Source organism: Salvia splendens, chromosome 1 (genome assembly GCF_004379255.2).
Source record: "Salvia splendens isolate huo1 chromosome 1, SspV2, whole genome shotgun sequence".
Lineage (NCBI taxonomy): Eukaryota > Viridiplantae > Streptophyta > Magnoliopsida > Lamiales > Lamiaceae > Salvia > Salvia splendens.
Genome location: NC_056032.1, coordinates 31,692,675 through 31,700,793, shown reverse-complemented (window position 1 = coordinate 31,700,793; position 8,119 = coordinate 31,692,675).

Sequence of the window (8,119 nt, the reverse complement as noted above, 5' to 3'; positions counted from 1 at the left end):
ATTCATATTATTAGTAGTGTGTAAGTGATTAAAAACTTTCCATATTTAAACTTTGTCTAATTTAAACAAGTATTTTCTTGAATAAATTATAATTTAAATAATAATGATTTGATCTATTTCTAGTTATAATTAGTTATTCAGTATTATGATTATTCGTAAATGAGAACATATGTGAGAGACAGGTCTAAATTTATTTTAATATCATACAAATATGTTTACTAATGTAAATAATTAGGAATTTTAGAATAAATCAAACATATAAATATGGATGAATTGATATTGATTAAAAAATGATAATGCAAAAGCAACATATATAAAGTAGTAAATATTTGAACTAATAGGAGGTTACCTTAACAAGAAAGAGGATGCTCGGAATCTGTATCCTAGGATTAAGGCTTGTGGGTATTCTCCTAGGCACCAAGTAACAAATCCACCACTTCTCTAGATCCAACCTAGTTGGATAATTCCTATTGATAAATACGGCTGGAATTTCAATGGATGCAGGGGCCGAGCCATGAGTTCAATTTAGCAGGGGCAAAAATAAATACATGAAGAAATTTTAGAAGTTTGAGGGGGACATTTATAAATGAAATTAAAAAAATTTAAAAAATAATCCACAAATTAGTATAAGTGAAATATATTGAGGTGGGGCAATTGCCCCTTATTAGCAACAAGTGGATCCGCCCCTGTGTGGAAGACCTAATACTCCCACCAGCTGAATGGTTCAGTTGCTTGTGATTAGCCAATTCGATAGATATCTAACATGTGACCTTATATTAGGATGTGAATTTATACTTTTATAGAATCAAAATTGATCTTATTTAAATAAATATCTATCATTATTTTCTATTTGTTGATGAGTTATTATATTATTTTATTTGTTTGTTTAAAAACAAGTTGATGTAACTATTTAAAAAAATAAGCAAATGAAATAAAAAATATAATTGAAATAAAAAGGCAACTTGAATGAAAAGCTTTTAAAAAAACTAAAGCATAAAACATAGTAGATAAGCTATAGGTAGGAACTAAATCAAAATAAAAACAATAAAAAATAAGACAAATAGATCCCTAGGAGGACATGAGCTACTGCCAACTTGGTTCGGGATTGATTCCTAAGAGCATCTCCTATGGCGCCCCTCCGGTAGGACGTCCGGTCGGACACCGGGAAGGGCGACGGGACGTCCGCCGTTGGGAGGTCGGAGGTCGGATACGGACGTCCCGTGAGGACGTCGGGTGTCCTCGGACGTCCCCGGGAAGGGCGGGTGGACGGGCGCCACTGTGGCGAAGGTCGGACGTCCCGGTCGGACGTCCGATATTTGATTTTTTTTTTTTTTTTTTTTTTAAATTCTATATATACGGCTCGTTGAACTTCTTTTCATTTGCACCACTTGTGTTAACAAGTTTCTCTCTTCTTTTACTACAAATTTCATTTCTACTTAATGGAGAACGATAGGAACTCCCCGGCCACGAGCGAGTCGCAGACTCCGGCGTTTCCCATAGATCTGGAGGGAAACGTTAGCGGAAGTGCGTCAACGGTTCCGGGAATGTCGGGGATGGGTGGGATGGGTGGAATGGGTGGAATGGGTGGAATGGGTGGGATGATGTCCCCTTATATGTACAATTGGATGGGTGGTATGGGGGGTATGACCCCAAATATGATGATGCCGGGTATGAGGATGGGGGGCATGACCCAAAATATGATGGGTATGGGTGGGATGATGCCGGGGATGATGCCGGGGATGATGCCCGGGATGATGCAGGGGATGATGCCGGGGATGATGCCCGGGATGATGCCTGGGGGAGGGGGGTGGCAGGGGTCATGAACCAGTAGCGGACGATGTGTATCGCCCGGTGATGGCTACGCTGTCTACGGATACCCCCTCCACTTATGTTCCGGAGACTCAGTTCACCGGCTTGGAAACTTTCTCTTTTGAGGAGTTGGGGCTATCTCCAATCAGGGAGACTCCCGATGATGTGGGGGCAGCAGCAAGGGGCAGGGGCAGGGGCAGGGGCAGGGGGATGGGGATGGGACGTGGCAAGGACAAGGGGAAAGCCCCGGACTCTTCCTCTCGAACGGTGGCAGAGGAGGAGGATGAGGAAGAGATGGGAAAGAGGACGGTCTGGAGCCCGTGGGAAAACGTTGCGCTTGCAAAGGCTTGGGTGGCAATAGTCGAGGATCCCTATGTCGGTGCCAACCAGCATATTGACAGACTGTGGCATCGTATCGCTGAAGCCTACCACACACACAAACCGGCTGGGGCGAAGCGTCGCGTTCCGGAACAGTGCCGGAAACAGTGGGAGCGGTTGAGGCCTAAGCTTAGTCGATTCGCTGGTATCTACCAAAACAACCTCCGCCAGGCAAGCAGCGGTATGTCCGAGGAGGATGTCCGGAGCCGTTCCTTTTCTCAGTACCCCGACAGAGCCTTGAAGTTCAAACAATTCGACCAGTGGGAGGCCTTTCTCGTGGTGAAGGATTCCCCAAAGTTCTGTGGGGGGTGTCGAATCGGGCTGGGCGAAGCGGACGAAGATCAACGCTTCCGGTGAATACAGCAGCAGTGCTGGTTCGCACGAGCTCCCAGAAGCCGATGAGGTTTCCCTGCTACCTCAATCAGACGCTCGCCGTCGTCGTCGCCCGGTTGGGCAAAAAGCAGCGCAGCGGAGGGGTCGGGGAAGCAGCAGTGGAAGCGGGTCGTTCGAGGTCGAATCGGGGGCCCCTGCTGAATCGGAAGATTTCAACCGCCTCGCCCGCGCACAAATAACCCAAAATTATATCCGGACCATGCATAGGTGGCATGGCGCGACCGATGCGACGTACAAGAGGATGCTGAAGGAAATCATCGATGGATGTCGGCGCGATTTGGGGATGCCACCCATTGGAGATGATGGCGCCGAGATAAGCGGAGGGGACGACGGGCCAGGCACGGGCGACGGGGGCGGCACTGGTAGCGGCGACGGCACGGGCGACGAGGACAGTGCGGAGTGAGCCGGGGATGTTGGACTATGTATTTTTTTTTCATGATTATGTATTTTTTCTTTTTTTCCTAAATTTGTTTTTTTTTTATGTTTTATGACTTTGTATGTTTGCCCTTTTCAAGTATTTCCCGTAATTTTTCCGTATTTTGCTTTCCCGTACTTTTTGTTTATGTTAAAATTAAATTATTGTGATTTTTTTAATTGCGGGATGTCCTAGTGGGAAGGGCGATGGGAAGGGCGGATATGCAGGGGATGTCCTAGTGATGTGGCAGTGGGGTGGGATGTCCTAGTGACGTGGCAGGAGGTGTTTTTGGGATGTCCTAGTGGATGTCCGAGTGGGATGTCCGCCCACTGGAGATGCTCTAAGATATTCTAGCCAAATAAGGATCGTGTTTATTTTGTGGTCACCTACAGTTGAACACTTGTAATAGAATTGTACAATTAAGATAAACTGAAGAAGTCTCAAAGTCTCTACTCGTTAGCCTATTGCCCCCACAGTTGCGCAGCAGACACTAGACAAACTAAGACGTTAAACACCTTTGATCCACCCTCAAGCTATCTCCTACACATTTTTGGGCTCTTAACTATGCATGCACCTTACTCCGAGTTAAGGAGATATCATAATTAAAGTTACCGTTGTATTCAAAAGCCGCAAGCTAAATCATACAGATAACCACCAGCATCATAGATAAAATTCAAATTTCAATAATATTAGAAATTCATCATCTCAACAACAAGAGTTCAAAAGAATTCTTACTACAAGCTAGGAGTAATCTAGAAAAGTATCCAGACATGATTTCGTATATAAGAAACTCTAAATACAAATATCACGGTGGATGAATTTTCCGTTGGATGAGATAAAGACTGTCTTCAATCCTCTCTTGTTTGGTTCTCTAGGATTTTCTCGCTGGCGATCTAAAAGATGGAACAAAAGAATAAAAGTGTAGAGAGAAAGATGGAGTTAAAGATCGAATGGAAGATGAGAATTATGAGCCCGAGGGATTGTGGATAAGACTGAGATTGAATAAAATTTGAATTCTTGAAGTCTGTCTGAATGGGAAAGAAATTGAGATTCAAACCAAATTCTGACCAAAATCTCGTTACTCTGTTAACTGCATTACGGAACTTTTGTAAAACGACCATAACTTTGTCTACCAGACTCTGGTTGAGGCATGTAAGGTACCCACAAGAAGTTCTTTTGAAGTTGAAGACATTGATATCATTTTATGAGCGTTTGAAAATTATTTTCCTAAGTCGATTACTGTTTACATTCTAACTTTCTTCCTTATTCCACTCTGTCTCGAATTACTTCCTATAAAAGCAAACTTATTGATTTTATAAAACACTTTTAAAAGTGTAAAATCAAAGGGGGAGCCATGCAAATGTGATTCACATCGGTGATCCATGAACACACCTCATCGAACGACGGTGTAAGAGCATCTCCAGTGGGCGGATGTCCCACTCGGACATCCACTAGGACATCCCGAAAACACCTCCCGCCACGTCATTAGGACTTCCCATCCCACTGCCACGTCACTAGGACATCCCCTTCACAATCCGCCCTTCCCATCGCCCTTCCCACTAGGACTTCCCGCAATAAAAAAATCACAAATTCACAAATAAAACAATTTACGTTTACGGAAATAAAATTTCAACACGAATACGAACGGGAAAAATTAACAACTTCATTTAAAAAAAACATACATGATTTGAAAAAAAAATTACATAGTAATAAAATAAAAAAAAGTACTAACATCAACGTCAACCCTTCCGCGTCCAAACCTCTTCGATAATATCGTTCTGAAGTCGAACATGGGCATCTGTTTGCCGCATGTCGGCAAATGCACTCATCCGCTCGACCTCTCCATGAGGTACCCCCATATTCACATTCGCGGTGGCCACGCCGTGACTTGGACCTGCACCCGTATCATCTTCATTGGTCCACTGAGTCAGTTCCGCAGCTTCATTTTCGACAATCATTTTGTGCATTATGATACATGCGTACATGACATCGCCGATGTTGGGAATATACCACTGCCGTGCAGGACCCTTGACTACCTCCCATCGACTCTGGAGGACACCAAATGCCCGCTCCACATCCTTGCGCGCTGCTTCCTGACGGCTCGCAAAGTATGACTTCTTTTGTCCGAGCGGATGCTTGATTGTCTTCACAAAGACGGGCCAGTTTGGGTATATCCCATCCGCCAAATAGTATCCAATATTGTGCTGGTTGCCGTTGGCGACGAAACTGATGGCGGGACCAACGCCATTGCACTGAGCATTGAACAGGGGCGACGACTGGAGAACGTTGATGTCGTTGTTCGACCCGGCGACTCCAAAATAAGCATGCCATATCCACAGCCGGTAGTCAGCTACAGCTTCTAGGATCATCGTGGGATGCTTGGCTTTGAAGCCAGTAGTGTACATCCCCTTCCAGGCGGCGGGGCAGTTCTTCTACTCCCAATGCATACAATCTATGCTGCCCAACATCCCAGGGAACCCGTGCACCGACCCATGCATATCTACCAGACTCTGGCAGTCTTCGGGGCTCGGATTCCGAAGATACCGCTCACCGAATATCGCTCTCACGCCCGCGCAAAAATTCTGCAGACACTCGACGGCTGTCGACTCGCCAATGTGGAGGTACTCATCGAACATGTCGGTCGTGCCTCCGTATACCAGTTGTCTGATTGCGACAGTGCACTTCTGCAAGGGTGTGAGTCCGGGTTTGCCAGCTGCATCCTCTCTGATCCTAAAATACAGGTATCTTCTCTCTAAAGTACCCACGATGTGCAGAAACAGCGGACGATGCATTCTAAAGCGTCGCCGGAATAAGGCTTCCCCAAAACGCGGTTGCGGAGCGAAGTAGTCTGCATACAACCGAATATGTGCAGCAATGTGGTCACGGGGTACTGTAGTTCGACGATGGATCGGCCGAGGTACCGCAGCCTGCTACCGCTGCCGCTGCGCCCTCTGCTGTAGCAGCCTATCTATCGCACCTTCCACAACAACCTCCAATTCATTCTCGCTATCACTGTCACTAGACATTCTAGATATACTTGAAATTAGAGATGTAGAGAGAGAAACTTGTTAACACAAGTGGTGCAAATGAAATAAAATTCAACGAGCCGTATATATAGAGTTTAAAAAAATTAAAAAAAATTTAAAAATCAGACGTCCGACCCACGCCACAATGGCGGACGTCCGCCCGCCCGTCGCGCCGACGTCTGAGGACGCCCGACGTCCTCACGGGACGTCCGTATCCGACCTCCCCTTCCATAATGGCGGACGTCCCGGTCGCCCGTCGCGCACGTCCGACCGGACGTCCGCCATTGGAGATGCTCTAAGAGCATCTCCAATGCACGGATGTCTAATTCGGACATCCACTAGGACTTTCCAAAAACACCTCCTGCCACGTCAGTAGGACTTCCCATCCCACTGCCACGTCACTAGGACATCCCCTTCACAATCCGCCCTTCCCATCGCCCTTCCCATTAGGACTTCCCGCAATAAAAAAAATCACAAATTCACAAATAAAGCAATTTACGTTTACGGAAATAAAATTTCCACACGAATACGAACGGGAAAATTATCAACTTCATTAAAAAAAACATACGTGATTTGAAAAAAAAAATTACATAGTAAGAAAACAAAAAAAGTAATAACATCAACGTCAACCCCTCCGCGTCCAAACCTCTTCGATAATATCGTGCTGAAGTCGAACATGGGCATCTGTTTGCCGCATGTCGGCAAATGCACGCATCCGCTCGACCTCTCCATGAGGTACCCCCATATTCACATTCGCGGTGGCCACGCCGTGACTTGGACCTGCACCCGTATCATCTTCATTGGTCCACTGAGTCAGTTCCGCAGCTTCATTTTCGACAATCATGTTGTGCATTATGATACATGCGTACATGACATCGCCGATGTTGGGAAATATACCACTGTCGTGCAGGACCCTTTACTACCGCCCATCGACTCTGGAGCACACCAAATGCCCGATCCACATCCTTGCGCGCTGCTTCCTGACGGCTCGCAAAGTATGACTTCTTTTGTCCGAGCGGATGCTTGATTGTCTTCACAAAGACGGGCCAGTTTGGGTATATCCCATCTGCCAAATAGTATCCCATATTGTGCTAGTTGCCGTTGGCGACGAAACTGATGGCGGGACCAATGCCATTGCACTGAGCGTTGAACAGGGGCGACGACAGGAGAACGGTGATGTCGTTGTTTGACCCGGCGAATCCAAAATAAGCATGCCATATCCACAACCGGTAGTCAGCTACAACTTCAAGGATCATCGTGGGATGCTTGGCTTTGAAGCCGGTAGTGTACATCCTCTTCCAGGCGGCGGGGCAGTTCTTCCACTCCCAATGCATACAATCTATGCTGCCCAACATCCCAGGGAACCCGTGCACCGACCCATGCATATCTATCATCCTCTGGCAGTCTTCGGGGCTCGGACTCCGAAGATACCGCTCCCCGAATATCGCTCTCACGCCCGCGCAAAAATTCTGCAGACACTCGACGGCTGTCGACTCGCCAATGTGGAGGTACTCGTCGAACATGTCGGCCGCGCCTCCGTACGCCAGTTGTCTGATTGCGACAGTGCACTTCTGTAAGGGCGTGAGTCCGGGTTTGCCAACTGCATCCTCCCTGATCCTAAAACACAGGTATCTTCTCTCTAAAGCACCCACGATATGCATAAACAACGTACGATGCATCCTAAAACGTCGCTGGAATAAGTCATCCCCAAAACGCGGTTGCGGAGCGAAGTAGTCCTGATACAACCGAATATGTGCAGCAATGTGGTCATGGGGTATTGTAGTTCGACGACGGATTGACCGATGTACCGCCGCCTGCTGCCGCCGTTGCTCCCTCTAGTGTAGCAGCCTATCTATCGCACCTTCCACAGCGACCTCCAATTCATCCTCGCTATCACTGTCACTAGCCATTCTAGATATACTTGAAAATAGAGATGTAGAGAGAGAAACTTGTTAACACAAGTGGTGCGAATGAAATGAAGTTCAACGAGCCGTATATATAGAGTTTAAAAAAAAATTAAATATCGGACGTCCGACCCACGCCACAATGGCGGACGTCCGCCCGTCGCCCCCACGTCCGAGGACATCCGACGTCCTTA